The sequence below is a fragment of the Canis aureus genome, chromosome 17 (assembly GCF_053574225.1).
Source record: "Canis aureus isolate CA01 chromosome 17, VMU_Caureus_v.1.0, whole genome shotgun sequence".
Taxonomy (NCBI): Eukaryota; Metazoa; Chordata; class Mammalia; order Carnivora; family Canidae; genus Canis; species Canis aureus.
The window spans coordinates 11,014,504-11,030,599 of record NC_135627.1 but is presented as its reverse complement, the minus strand read 5'-3'; the positions used below and the strand labels follow the sequence as shown (position 1 = coordinate 11,030,599).

At 41.1% G+C, this 16,096-nt stretch overlaps 1 protein-coding gene across 6 annotated transcripts in view; it reads left to right on the top strand.

Moving 5' to 3' along the window:
* Positions 1 to 16,096, top strand: part of PCCA (propionyl-CoA carboxylase subunit alpha) — a 461,536-nt gene that overhangs the window by 427,268 nt on the left and 18,172 nt on the right. The window lies entirely within an intron of this gene.

Sequence of the window (16,096 nt, the reverse complement as noted above, 5' to 3'; positions counted from 1 at the left end):
TTCTTGCTCAGATGGCCAAAGATTTTTCTATTATTTCCTGAGAAGACATTTAAGATTTTTCAGTAGCCTATTTTCCAAATACCTTCCTGTTCCCACTGTCCCCTTCCTTTTTCACCTTCTGATGAGAAACATCTCCCTAATGTTCACATTTCAAAGAATGGCTCTTACATCCTAGAGAAGATAGAGGTAGAAATCTATATCGCAAAGGTACAGAGAAAGTATCACTTTTCTTCAAGGATTTCTGCCATTATCTTAGAGCGATTACTATTTAAATCTTCCCTTAAGTACAAGACCATGGTTTCCAATGTCCTAATCTTTTATGGCACCTAGAAGTATTTTGGGATGAATAGGGGAGGTTTGAATTGCTTCTAGAACCACATTTCTGATTTTGTAGAGATTGCTAAACAGTACAGTTGTTTCTGATGCCCCAGAGAGTTGGAGTGCAGCCTGAATATCAAGGGACTGACTTGCTCATTCAATTAAATTATCTTCAATTTGGGACACCTGGGTGGTTCAGCGGTTAAGCGTGTCTCCCTTCGGCTCAGGGCGTTGATCCTGGAGCCCTGGGATCCAGTCCCACATCAGGCTCCCCGCGTGGAGCCTGCTTCTCTCTATGCCTATGTCTCTGCCTCTCTTTCTGTGTCTCTCATGAATAAGTAAATAAAATCTTAAAAAAAATTATCTTCAGTTTGCTTCTTTATATCAGGGAGAAGACTTCCATTCCAGCTAAGATGGGAATGAAAAGATTTCTGTGTTCTAGAACATCAGGGTTTCATGAGTTATGTCTTTTAAAAGTCTATATATAAAGTGTTTTAAAAGGGACCTTGGATGCTCTCCTTCCTGAAAGCATAATTCAACCTTGGCTTTTATCACTCCCTAAATGTTGGTTTCCAGCTGATCATTTTGTAGGAGAGCCTAGGAGAAATTTGTTCATTTGTTTCCTCTATGATAAGGGGTTGTGAATGGCCACTAATCCTTCTAATCCCTTTCTAAATTTGGTAGGATCATCTGAAAGTGGAGGTCAAAGAGCTCTGTAATTGAAAGATCTGTTGCTGTCCAAGGGATGCAAATTCTTTGCATTGGGTGTCCAAGATGCATCTGTAAGAACATTGTATACAAAAGCCTAAAGCTGGCAGAGCCTGATTACAGAGCCCTGGAAAGCAGGAGCAATTGTAAGGGACCTCAGAGCTATTCCACATACCAGCTAAGGTGCTTACCAAATTCACTACCTGGCTCTTAGTATTTACATGAGTAAGCTGCATATCCTGGGCTGGGAGATCAGGCCGTAGTGCTCTCGGTCAATCTTGTTAAAAGAGGGAAGACCAGACAGGCAGCTGGATGTTTATGGGATATTCTGGGGAAGTTGGAGGAGTTGGGGGGTCTAAGGGAATTTGCTGAGGTGTTAGAGTTGGACTTGGAGGTGGAGGAGGGCTTTAAGCCTAGGGGCCCAGAGATCCAAAATGTATTCCAGAAGGTTGGGACATGGAGTTGGGAGTAGAGCAGGAAATAAGAGGATGGAGAAGGGGAATTTATGTTAGATATGGACTCAAATTACTGTTCTTAGTCTAATTTCTATTCTTCCATTTTACTAAGGGAGTCCCTAAGGCTTCCGTGTCCTTATTTGACAGAGAAAACAATCCGTTAAGGGTGATATTTATTTTATTTTATTTTTTTTAAGGAAAGATTTTTTTAATAAAAGATTTTATTTATTTATGGGGCAGCCCCGGTGGCACAGCGGTTTGGCGCCGCCTGCAGCCCAGGGCCTGATCCTGGAGACCCGGGATAGAGTCCCACATCGGGCTCCGGGCACAGAGCCTGCTTCTCCCTCTGCCTGTGTCTCTGCCTCTCTTTCTCTCTGTGTCTCTATGAATAAATAAAAGATTTATTTTTATTTATTTATAAAAAATAAATTATTTATTATTTATATACTTAAAGAAAAGATTTTATTTATTTATTAATGAGAGAGAGAGAGAGAGAGAGAGAGAGGCAGAGACACAGGCAGAGGGAGAAGCAGGCTCTGTGCCGGGAGCCCGATGTGGGACTCGATCCTGGGTCTCCAGGATCAGGCCCTGGGCTGCAGGCGGTGCTAAACTGCTGAGCCACCCGGGCTGCCCAAGGATGATATTTATCTAAAAACATATAGCATATAGAAAGGTGTTCAATTCAAAGCATCCATCATCTTCCTGCCATTTACAAGACAAATCTTACTTTAATCCCAATAACAGGGCAGCCTGGGTGGCTCAGCGGTTTGGCGCCGCCTTCAACCTGGGGTGTGATCCTGGAGACCCAGGATCGAGTCCCACATGGGGCTTCCTGCATGGAGCCTGCTTCTCCCTCTGCCTGTGTCTCTGCCTCTCTCTCTCTCTCTGTGCCTCTCATGAATAAATAAATACAATCTTAAGAAAAAAAAAAATCTCAATAACGACTCACCAGTAAGCCATTTTATGGCTAAACTGTGGACACCCCTCAAAACTGTCTCCTCAGAAGAGTACAGTGTCGGGGATCCCTGGGTGGCGCGGCGGTTTGGCGCCTGCCTTTGGCCCAGGGCGCGATCCTGGAGACCCGGGATCGAATCCCATATCGGGCTCCCGGTGCATGGAGCCTGCTTCTCCCTCTGCCTGTGTCTCTGTCTCATTCTCTCTCTCTCTCTATGACTATCATAAATAAAAATTAAAAAAAAAAAAAAAAAAAGAAGAGTACAGTGTGAGCCAAGCCTTGGGTCTCGGAGCCAAACAAATACCTAAGAGGGATGTATCACTGGGTTGGGGAACGTGTAGTGTTTTACAGTGTGCCTCATTACACAGAAGCTTTCTTGAGGTTGGTGGGTGACCTACTGTCAGTCTAACCCATTGTGTGTCCAACTGTTAATACGAGAGTCTGGGTTAGGTGGCAGGCGGTCTAAGAGCTTTGAAGTGTTCTATCCTTGCCCACCAGTTTTGCAGCTTTGGCTTCCAAGATGTCCCTTGGGGATAGCCTTTACCTCATGTACACCTTAATCTATCCCAAAGTTGGTCTAAACAGATGCTAGTTTGGTGAAGACTATGAACTCACCAGTCTGTGAGGCTGGATAAAGCAGCAGGTTATTAGGTTCTGCCCTGTGATTTTCCTCCTTCTGACAAATGACATAACAGATAGACAAAGTTAAAACGGTAACCATCTCTGGGAGGAAATGGATCAAAAGAAACCAAGAGTATTCAACCAATTTTTATCCTAGGTGCTATACTCAAGGAACTAGTTCCGTAAATATTTTTTCATGCTAATCTAAATTTAGAAAACCAAAAAAGGACTCTCACCACTCTCTGCTCCACGGGGTGACTGACATGGTAAGAATCCTTACCTTTCACAGTTTCTATGTCAGATCTCTCAGCTGTGGCAGCCTGGAAATGAGCAGTGTCCTGCCAGTGAAGGTACCTTTGGGGTTGCCAGAATTGTAGGGGCAGGAAGGTTTTTTCCTTCTGCCTTTCTAGGTTCTTTGGTGAGTCTAGTAATTCAGTGGACATCAGACAGATTAACAGGAGGAAAACAGAAGTTTGATAAAATATACATCTCCTGCATACCTGGGAGAAACCCAGGAAAACTGAGCAACTCCCCAAAGTGGCCAAAGCCCTCACCTTAAATACCATCTTAGTGGGACACCTGGGTGGCTCAGTGGTTGAGCACCTGCCTTCAGCTCAGGGCGTGATCCTGTAGTCTTGGAATGATCGAGTCCCATATCAGGCTCCCTGCATGGAGCCTGCTTCTCCCTCTGTCTATGTGTGTGTGTCTCTCTCTGTTTCTCATGAATAAATAAATAAAAATTAAAAATCCCATCTCAGTTAATGATAAAAGAAGATATTGAGGCAGGGGAGTTAGTTATGGAAGGTCACCAGGAAAAGCCTGATAAACAAGGGTAATGTTATGCATATCTAAGTCATTGCCTTCTCTGTTGATAAGTTGGCAGAGATTTGACCACTGTGTTGTAACCTGAAACCAATGTAATACGTCAACTATAGTTACAAAGTTTCTAGAGACTTAAAGTCATCCCCCTCTTTCTGGTACAGGGAAGGAGATGCACTTTCAAATGGAGAATCCCTTATAAATGTGGATATTGCTTACATGGGTAAGGGTAATAACTTCCACTTCGTTTTTAGAGCTTCACTTGTGTCTGCTGTTTTTAAATAATAACCAGCTTCAAATAATTGCCATGCCAAAGAGACACAATTTGGAATGGCAAATTCTGCTGTCCTTCACTCTCCTTTTTCCTGTGTTCTCTCATGGTCTTTCCTCTGTGTGCACAGACTCCTGATGTGTCTTCCTCATCTTATAAGTTCATGGTTTTGTTGCCTTAGAACCCTACTTATGACCTCACTTAATGTTAATTGCCTCTCAAAAGACCCTGTCTCCACATATAGCTACACTGGGGGTTAGAGCTGCAACCTGTGAATTTCGAGGAGTCAAAATTCAGTTCATATCAACATAACAAGAGTCATGATAGTATCTCCCATTCACTGGATACTTTGTGGGCTGGGAATTATGCCAGACAGTTTACATCTTATCTCGTTGAAATATTAAAATAAGTCAACAATTTGTTAACTAACTAGAATTTAAATAAAAATTTGGAGGAAAAAAGTCTATAAGTTAGTTTTTTTTTTTAACCACAGCTAAAAAAATTCTACAAGACAGCAATATTCTCCCCCATTTAACAGATGAGGAAATAGGGTAGAAAGTGAGGTAACACCATAGACCACACAAAAAAGTCAGGACCTGAACCCAATTTAGAGAGTACTAACCCTCTACTCATAATTTCTTGGGCTTATCAGTGATTATCATATATGAAGAAAGACCATGTCACTCAGAAGTTTTTTCTATGCAGAGCAAGAGTCAAAGAAGCATTCTTTAATAGCGTTATATTTGGCTGAGTCTAGGTAAAGAGAGACTTCTCACTGGACATGAGCTCAAAAATCCCTGCTAGAGACAGAGTGTTTATATCTCCCTACCCCCAAATTCATGTGGTGAAACCTAGCTGCCTTATGGTGGTATTTGGAGGTTGAGCCTTTGGGATTAGTGCCTTTATAAAAGGGACCCCAGAAAGATCCTTTGCCCCTTCTACCATGTGGGGACAGCAAAAAGATGGCTGCTTATGAACCAGAGAGCAGGCTCTTACCAGACACTAAATCTGCCGATGCCTTAATCTTAAACTTGCCAACCTTCACGACTGTGGGAAATAAATGTGTGTTGTTTATAAGCAACCCAGCCCTGGTGTTCTGTTAGAGCAGCCCAGAGGGTCTAAGAAAGCCCCCTTGGAAAGGCTGTTCCAATAGTGGAGAAGGATGTCTTATGTCCACACTTGGACAAGTGTGGCCCCAGATCACACTTCAGCATTTCCTGAGCATTTGTTAGAAATACAAGACCCAGCCCAGGCCTGAATCAGAAACTCTGGATGTGGGGCTCAGCAATCTGTTTTAGCAAGGCCTCTGGGGAAGTTTTGATACTTCTGGTTTAAGAATGTTCCACTGCTTATTCTATCTGGAGAGCACTGCTGAAGACCATTTGATGCCCCTTCTGCTGACTCCATCGTATCAAACAACCACAGACTGTAATTTGTATACCCACACTGCTACCCTTAGGGTACGGATATATTTCTGATTATAAATTCATAAGATAGATTTTACACATCCATTTCTTGTGAGTTCAACGAGCAGATACATCTAACCTGACAATGACCCAGTCTGTGCTATAGAGGAAGTCTAATTTCTAAGACTGTGAAACAGAGGCCCAGACTCTGATCCAGGGTGGATTCACTAAAGTGGATGCCACGGAGTGAGGTTGCCCAGCAGCAACCATCCCATCCCACTCCCCGGGCTCTCTCTATCCTATACTTGCAACCCAGAGGAAAACATTACAGGTCAACAAAGAACAGCCAATAGCACTCCTGGTCTCTGGATTATGGGCACACTTGAAATATTTCTCAGCTTTATTTCATGGACTGCTGTGTAACATCATTTAGTTGTCATTGTCAAAGTGTTCAGTGTTTTTCAGTTTGATTAGACTGCTATCACTTAGAAATAAGTCAATAGCGAAATGATCAAAACTTCTGTGACCAAAGCTTTTGGTGGTTTCTTTTGGCATTTCTTTCCTTCTAGACTCAGAAAATCATCAAGTAGTTAAAATTTATGAAGTTAAGAGAGCTTTATGTTGACTGGTATGAGTATTAGTATTTGAGTGAAGGACGACTTCTGGGGAAATTTTTTTTTTTTATGACTGGAAAAATTATTTATTTTTTTTAATTTATTTTTTATTGGTGTTCAATTTACTAACATACAGAATAACCCCCAGTGCCCGTCACCCATTCACTCCCACCCCCCGCCCTCCTCCCCTTCTACCACCCCTAGTTCGTTTCCCAGAGTTAGCAGTCTTTACGTTCTGTCTCCCTTTCTGATATTTCCCACACATTTCTTCCCCCTTCCCTTATATTCCCTTTCACTATTATTTATATTCCCCAAATGAATGAGAACATATAATGTTTGTCCTTCTCCGACTGGCTTACTTCACTCAGCACTTCTGGGGAAATTATTGTGGAATCATTGCACCCAGGCTGAGTTATCTCTTCGGTACACATAGCAAGTCATGCTGTTGAGGATAGTTAGAGAAAAAGAGAACAAAATTGAGAAAAGGATAGGGAGATAGAGCAGATGGCAGAGTATGTGATTTGTCAGTGCAGCCTTGGGAAGGAGGGTTGGAGAAGCATACCCAAGGCCTTCTTGCATTTACAACAGGGCTTTCTCATCCTCACAGAGAAGGGAACTGAGCCCTTGTAAAAGAAGCTGACAGGGCCATGTGGGTCTATTTTTCTACATTCTGGAGTTGTCATGGCAGAGTCTGTGTATTATGGAGGGGGGCTGGGAGCAATACACGGGTATTTTCCTCTGCTTTAGATGAGCTAAGCATGTAAAAAGAAAAATAAGTTACCTAAATTTCTTCCTGTGTTTAGAAGTTCATCCCTTTGTTTAAGAGCTTATAGTGAGTCAAGACTGTTGAATGGCAAAATTTCATGGATTTCTCCTTTTTAAAATTTCTCCTTTTTTGAATGGCTTCGTTGTATTTTACACAGTATGGAAGCATTTGTAAAAATAGATATGTGTGTTTATGTTTTTATAGATCTTTTTGAGTAGGAGGTTTATAATACAAATTATTTCATGACTTAAGGGGAGTAGGGGGATTATTAGCTTGTTTTATATACTTCTTTATTGTAGTACTTGTACAAGCCTTTAACTATTGTTAACTCCATAAAATACATCTTAAATTTTATAAGAGCTTTCAAGGTTCACTTACAAACTCAGTCCCCAGTTCTCCTCCTCTCTCTCATAAATCTCTCTATTTCCTCAAATATGAATTCTTCTGCCATGAGAAATTAGAAACATAATCTGGGGAAAGATTATGATAGATCAGCATAGATATGGCAAAGTTTCCAGCTAGGAGAACACTCATAAGAATTGAATGGAAAGGGGCAGCCCCGGTGGCACAGCGGTTTAGCGCTGCCTGCAGCCCAGAGTGTGATCCTGGAGACCCTGGATCGAGTCCCACGTCAGGCTCTCTGCATGGAGCCTGTTTCTCCCTCTGCCTGTATCTCTGCCTCTCTCTCTCTCTCTCTCTCTCTCTGCATCTCTATGAATAAATAAATAAATAATCTTTAAAAAAAAAAAAAAGAATTGAATGGAAGGCCAAATTATTAGGCTAAGGGTATTATCAGTGAAAATTCCAAATGAGAATGAGGCATGAGAAGTAAGCTATGTGTTTACATGTACTTGAAAGAGAGATTTAGATATGTATGCTTTGATGAATTCTAGACCCACCCAGTATGGCCTCCAGCATCTTCTCAGAGAATATGCCCAGAATTCTGGTGTCAAGAGTTTTGACTTGGTGAGATACTGTGATTTGTAATAAGATATAAATGTTTGGTCTTTGTCTCATTCCTGGCATGCAGCTCCTAAATCCTTTAGAATTTCCTAAGTGAAATGAGTGATGAAGGCAAAAGGAGCATCTTCCATTACTTATAGCAAGCCCCTTTAAACCATACCTGAGCTGTGTTGATGAGGTAACTTTTGCAAAGCCTCTAAAGATGGAGCCTAGTTGCCACGGAAGCCAAGAAGATGATTCAAGTACTAAAACTTTCAGCCCTACCTTCCTGACCTCTGGGGAGGGAATAGAGAGAGACCGGAGGTTGAACTAACCACTAATGGCCAGTGATTTAATCAATCATGTCTCCATAATGTAGCCTCCATAAAAGACTCTAATTGAAAAGATTTGGAAAGGTTCTGGATTGCTGAACACATGGAGGTGCTAGGAGGGTACCACCCTGGAATGCACATGGAAGCTTTACACTCCTGTCACCATACTTAGCTCTACACATCTCGTTTCTGTGGCTGTTTCTGAGGTGTCTCCTTTGATAATAAATGAGTAATCTATCTTCCCTAGTTCTGTGAGCCATTCTAACAAAGTATCAAATCTGAGGAGGGGATTGTGGGAACCTCCAGTTTATAGCAGGTCAGTCAGAAGCGCAGGTGACAAGCTGGACTTGTGGTTGGCATGTGATGTGGGGGCTGTCTTGTGGGCCTGAGCCTCTAACCTGTGAGGTCTGACGCTAACTATAGGTAGATAGTATAAGAACTGAAACAAACTGTAGAATACCCAGTTGGTGTCTATCAACTGGGAGAATTACTTGGTGTGGGGAAAATGCCCAGAGTTAGTGTCCAGAGTAATCGGAGTATGAAAAAGAGGTTTGGTTTCCTTTCACTTAATTTCAAGAGAGGGGCTAAAATAAAAAAGTCCAAATCATATTGATTGCATCCTTTGTAGGACTGATATGTATTTATATTATTATGTATTATTCATGATTGTCTTTTCTCTCTGGCCAGGTTATGGTGTTTGAGGTCAGAAGCCATTTTTTCCTATTTATATTTTCATATTGCTCATATATGCTTGATAAATGGTTTTTGAATGAATGAACCAAACTATTTCTCTAATTCAGTATGACAGTATCTGAGGAAAGGATGACCATAGAATCCTGCATTGCCTGGTCTAGAAGCCTTCTTAATATCAGAACCAATTTCCTTTCTTTGATATTAGAGCCAAACATGGTATTTGAAAAATTTAGTCTATTTACTCCTGAATGTGGAACCATAGAACTAGAACTGTAACAAGTAAAGTTGCTAATTCAAGATGTTTTACAATATGCAATGAAAAAGCAAATTGTATCTACTGTCCCTTGTCGTCATGGAGAGGTGTTTAGGAAGGAAACAAAATATTTGGTGAGCAGTTACTGTCAGGTACTTGCTAGTTACTTTGCAAATCTTTGTCAGTTTAATCCCTACATCATTTAATGCATGTTTTTTTCTTGATTTTAGAAATGAAGAGATTTGTTCTGAGAAGTTAGGTCACTGGTCTAAAGGTGACATTTATTGGGATATCAAAATTCAAGTCATTTGGCTTCAATATCTTATGCTTTTTTTTCCCCCCCCACTCTTTTCTGCTGCTTCCAGTATGGTGGTCACATCTCCTCTTCCCTCAGATGACCACAGGACCTTACAAGTTTCTTCTATTTTCAGTATTATATGTTTTGTATAGTGCATAGTTTGTGACATGCCAAAAGTCCATTAAGTGGCACAGGTTAAACTTCTAAGATATGGGATCCCTGGGTGGCGCAGCGGTTTGGCGCCTGCCTTTGGCCCAGGGCGCGATCCTGGAGACCCGGGATCGAATCCCACATCGGGCTCCCGGTGCATGGAGCCTGCTTCTCCCTCTGCCTGTGTCTCCGCCTCTCTCTCTCTCTCTGTGTGACTATCATAAATTAAAAAAAAAAAAAAAAAAAAAAAAACTTCTAAGATATGTTAGAATTTTAAACTATAAAATTGCTAAGCAGTACCCCCTGACAGATGGCAGAGGCCAACCTCCTCCATAACTGCCTGAAAAAATTTAGATAGAGGACCTGCTCCATGAAGAGAGCTGTCACCATAGATAATTACATTATACTGTGAACTAGGTCTGGTAGGGAGGAATCAGAAAGGCCTGTCTGATCAAAGACCTCTATGTCCCATTGTTTCTGAGTGGCCCAGCAAACATTTGCCTACCATACCATTTACTGTTTTTTATTTTTTCCGAAGGTTGCATCCCTTCCCTTTGAGGTCCCAGACCCCGTTACCCACTTCTCAGTGTTCAGCATGACAGAGATACCTCATTTTGCCTGTCTTTGCAATTTCATGTCTGTGTAAAATCCTCATAAGTATGATTTTAAATTTGATTTTCTCCTGTTAATCTGTCTTATGTCCATCTGATCCTTGGTACAGCTAGAAAGAAGGACCTTGAAAGGCAGATTAAATTTCGTCGTCCCTCACATGATCATTCCCAGTACTTTGGACCACTGGCTGTTGAGTGGTGTAGGAGAGGAAAACTTCCCCCTCTGTCTTAGATTTCAGTGCCTGGAGCCTTGCAAATCAAACTGACAAAGACAGATTAACAAGAGAAAAAAATAGGTAATATCATATACTTCTACATGGGAGTTCCCAAAGAAATGTGACTTGAGACATTTAGAACTTGGGGCTATATACTATTATAACAAAGGATAATATAGTGTTGAGACAAAGGAAGGGGAGGTTGAGGGCTTCTGGGGGTAGAGGTAAATTGTGGGAAGGCAATTAGGAAACATATGATAAATAGGGTTTTATTATGCAGATAAGAGCTTTCTCAGGTGATAAGAGTAGTTCTGGAGCAGTTCTCTTCCTGTGTGTGGGAGAGAAAGAGACCTGCTTTTAGACAGGATGGGGAGGGCAGAGAATTAATTGCTTTCAGCTCAAAACCTCCTTGTGCGAAAGTACTACCCAGTAGTATTATCTGTAGTTTTGTTTGCTTTGCCTTGGTATATTTTTCAGATTTCTGACCAATACAAGCCAACATTTGGGCTTATTGGGTTCTGAATTTCTGTAGTGAATTCATAATAGTAAAAAAATATTTCGTCATTTAAAAAATCCATATAAAACCAAAAGTATCGTTGAACAGCTCCTGGCATCAGCACACTACCCTGGCCTCTGGTGTTCCATCTCAGGACTGTAGGACTTACAAGGGAAGGCCAAGCTCCCTGACTTTACCCCCCAGAGTTCACTTATTCTGCACCCCAGAGACAACATAACTTTAACTTGAGATGAGCAAAGAATAATTCAAATAGAAGAGGAGGAAATAGAGGGGTGGGGGACCATAGCAAAATAGTACACTTCCCTATTTTATAACATTTCCTGTACTTTTCTGTAACCTGATGCTGCCCTAATTATAGATTTTCAAGAGAACATTTCATTGTACCTCAAATTATATAGTGCTTTTAAAAAGGTACCTTCTTACTGGTTTACCAAATACCTTATAAATGTGTAATTACGTAAAACAATTCAGGATACAGAATAGAAACAGCCTATACTGTTCACAGATGTTGGTATTGTTACATAATTGAGTACAAGGCTTTCAAAGATCTATAATATTTTTCTTGTATAAGAAAGAAATGACTCATTATAGTCATAATGTGTCACAGAGACTCCTGATCAAACAATACATGGGCTCTGTTTTGTGAGTTCTGTATAGCACATTGTCAATGGACTTGCCTTTGTGGATGGGAAAGTGCCACTTATTCCAGCAAATTACCTTTGTGGCATATGTACCTGCTTGTTAGACAGCTTGTGGGCACCCCAGTGAAGCAGAGGCTGAGCTCCTTTATCGTGGCACACCTGTACCTCGTGTCCCCACCGTGCTGGGCACCAGGGACGTTACCCCTTTCACAGACTCACTCTTTGAGAAACCCACTGAGGACCTGCGATTAGTGCTGGCCTGCCCAGCAGAGCAGGGGTGGGCTGGCTTCCTGTGCTTAGCTCCTTTACTTTTCCATCAGTTTTGGTTCTCTCTTAAGATACCAGCGATTCAAATCATGAGGAAAGTAACGTCAGTGGAATATAACTGAGGAAATAGGATTTATGAAGTACTGGGCTTAATGTTTAATTGTCGATTTCATTTTCAGCACTGTTGTGAAAAAAGAAAAGTTGCTTATCTTAGGATATTAGAATTGGAAGGACTCGTGTGTCCAGATGAAAAAAAAAAGAAATTGAAAAAAAGTTTGGTTAGGTTTTATGTTATTGACCATTGTCCCCATATCTTTCCCTTCAGAGGGAATTGTCTTTTGGAAATAAGCCAGAGATACACCCACATTGACCCATTCCTCCAAAGGTTTTGATATTAGCCTAAGATAGTTCTTTTCTCTAAGAAAACTTCTTTTTCAGCAAGAACTTTGAAAGATGAGTTGCAGAAATGGGCTGCATGGATTTTTATTGTTTTGTTTTGCTGGAAATTTCCTCCTACCTCTATTTTTGTAATTCTTGCCTCAAAAACTGTCCATAATGAAATCGCTGCACCACTGTGACTCCTTGTGGCACATTGGTCGTTCCCCCAAAGACTGAAGTTCAAGAACCAACTTAGCAGTGAAAGAATAAAACCAGGAATATAGATTGATTCATAACCATAAGTGGGCCGGTGTTGAAAGTGGTGCATTATGTCACTGCCACATATTGACATTATCAATTATGTGTCATTAAACAGCTAACCTAACTGAATGATTTACTTTGTGTTTAACTGCCTTTTTCAATTAAAGGGAGCAAATGCTGGGGAACTGGTTGCAATATCAGAAACCATATATTTTCTCCTGTTAACACCGGCATCATAAATAAGCTTGCAAGCAAGGGGTGTGATGGTGTTTTGCTGCGGGCTGTACTGCCCTAGTTTAAGTGGTTCAAACAAGTGATTAATGATAGGGAGCAGGCCCTTACACTGCTTCCAGATCTTTTCTCCAGTGGACTTCCATTTATGTCACCTAGCTGCACGCATGGGAGGTGTTACTTCAGGGTAGATCATGCTATTTATCTCGCTGACACTGTTTTCCATTTCAAGGACCAATGATGTTTCTTTATATACATATACATATTCTCTGTGCGTGTTTATTTAAGTATCATATGAAATATACTATAAATAATATATACATATATAAGTATTATTTAGCATAATGCCCTAAACCTTAAACTGTTGACTTTGCAGTTGCAGTACAGGTGTTGAGGATATGTAAGGACCATTTGGTACCATGAAAAGCAGGTTTGCCCCCCCCAGGTTTCACTGGTGATAACTGGGACCAGACATTATAGTTTCTTGGGATGTTGTTTTATTGTCTTGCAAGTTAATATGGTATTTGGATTTCACAAGGCTGAACTATATACACAGTATTTCTCAAAAGTGCATTTCCAATAGATGGATATATTAACTGTTACTCTGAAGTTGAGAATTTGAACTACTAACTGACCCACTATATTTACTCTCTGTGTAAAAGTTTGTTATAACAGTGCTAATTACTAAACAGCTGGATTTGTGAAAAAGTGCACAGCAGTAATTTGCACCTTACTGCTGCTTTGCTATGAAAAAAATTGTGAACACACCCAGGATGCATGCACTTGATTTATAAACTTCCCCAGAGCACATTTATCCTTGGATCTTTGACAGTTTGACTTTTTGAGTGTAGCATTTGATTTCTATATTTGTGCTCCCAAGACACTCATTTTTACCCCACTAAGAGCTGTTGAGTGCTGAATGAGACATTTTAAAAAGAGAAGAGTAGCACTTTGTAATAAGACTGATATTTTTAAATTTCGATGTGCTTTTGTTTATTATGTTGTGCTAGTTTTAGGGGGAAACCAAAAAAGATTTCCTCTAATCCATTACTATTGATATAAAATCATGAACGGGAGTAGTCCAATTTCAGCGTTTTGGTGATGGTGTTAAAATCATTGTTTCAATGGCAGATCAGAATGGTTCTGTTGGATTCACATCCTGAATAAATCCTTCTACGTAATTGGAGTCGATAACAGACATAGGCCAGCAGCGTTTTGTGTTGTGTTTTGTTTTGGTCTAGAAGAACAACTCCAAGTCTTGGGAAAGAATTTATTTTTGCCCTGTAGATGGGTCAGAAACATCTGCTTCAGGTAGTTTACAAGTGTTCCTTATTAACCCGTGAGCCCAAAACCCAGATAGGGAGATCTGACTTTGAAAACTACACAGCCCGTGTTTTTGTAAGTGTATATTCAGATTAATTCCACATACCTCTTATTTAGATTTCTGGCAGCGAGGAACTTTTCAAAGAAGTGGGTGTTTCCAAAAAGGAATGTGAAAAATTAAATTTTCTTTACTTGCACAAGAGTTTTTCTGTACTTTTAAGAAATCCTGCTCTTGGGCAGAAAGGAAAGGTTTCAAAGGAACCTCATCTCCATATGGTTTTACTCGATAATCCTTTATCCAGCATCTTCAGCCGTCATTCCTTTGCTTTCTTGCCTGTGGCTACATTTCTATCTCTGCATCAATTAGCACAGTGATTTATACAACAAGCAAGCAGTTTAGAGGTAATGGTACACAATTAACATCTCATTCCACCATAAAGGGTATGCTAAATACCCCAGTCATTGCTTTCTCTGCCTGGAATTGAAATAAGTGTTTGTCCTAATTCATATGCTATCTGATGTGAAGTGGGCCTGCTTTGTACTGCACTACACCATTAATCTAATTATAGATAGCTGCAAATGAAGTGCTGTCTGAGCTGGGAGAGTGAAGAAAATAGCCTTTTGTCATTTAGCCTGACTCTGTGAAGCAGGATCACACTTTACGGGGCAATACTGCAAAATGAAAATTTCCATAATATTGCTGCCTGTTGCATCTTTTCTAATTGCTACAGCATTGTAAACACAACTGGGCGCTGATATAAATAGAGCTGTAGATATGCTGTCATGTGGGTTGTCGGAGAAAGTCCTTCGAGTGCTGTTGGATTAAATGATGCGTCCTGATTGACGGCTACCTTGAGACTGTGTGGATGGAGTTGTCACAGCATTATGCTAACAGGCTGCCCCAGTGGTTGCAGCTGTACAGACACTTTTACAGCCGCTTGTTCAGTTCACCTTCATCGCCAGGGGCATCCCTCCAAGAGGAGGGCAGCTACATACTCACTGATTCTTGATGTTGGATGTTCGGGGCATTGATTCCTGGAGATTTTGGTCGATTTGGCTTTGCTGGGCCCGATGCTGAAATAGAGATGCTTGCATGTTACAGGACATCAAACCCTTGCTATGTTCCTCTCGTGTTAATTGTATATCCCACAGAGAACTTAGGAAAGGGAGGAAAAAAAAGTTGAATTAAGATTCTAATTCTACCTCAGTGTTTTAATTTCTATTTAGTGGGGTTTTTTAAAAGTACTTTTCCGAACTACTGATGTCTTTAAAGATGTGTCATCTTTTGCAGCTAGTCATTTCTGTCACTTCAAGAACATTGACTGCTCTCCAGCTCAGAGTTAGGAAAGCAGACTTTTAGGGGCATATTTGAGTGTTCACTCTCACTGCCACACTGTGGAAATGCAGGCACAGGTGAATGTTGGAAACCCTTGGGGCTGAAAGGTGGAAAACCTTGAAGAAGAGAGCCTTGTATGTGAAGAAGTGCAGTGCTGGCCACCTTAGTGAGGGTCCATATGTAGCATGTGGCCAGTGATTCAGGATGCTGAGGGAATCGATGTAAAATAATTCCTAGTAAAGTTTATCTTTGACCCTTGGCCAAGATGACCCACAGTTGCCATGCAAAAACACGAACAGTTCATCAGCTGTACATATCCTCATTGTTTTGGAAGAACGACATAGAAACGGAAACCAGAGGTGAACTACTTTAAGAGGAAATCACAAGTGAAAAAATAGGTAAAGCAAACTGGAAGCACTCCTCTTGCAAAGAACCCATAGACCTCTGGGTCATGCAGGTGCGGGCACATGGGATGTGTCAAATTGCTGGTGGATCTAGAGGCCCTAGAGACGCAAGGAGACGCAGAGATGGGCAGCAAGGTGTTTTGTGTGACCACCTGAGTGGAGTTGCGTCCAGAGTGAGAGCTGCCCGGAGCGAGGGCTGCCCTGCCCCTCAGTGGCACATGAGCTGTGTGTATGCATGGCACCGGTGGGCATGCCTGTTCTCAGGGTGTTTTTTGTTAACGGATCTGATCAAAAACATAGATCCTTCCCAA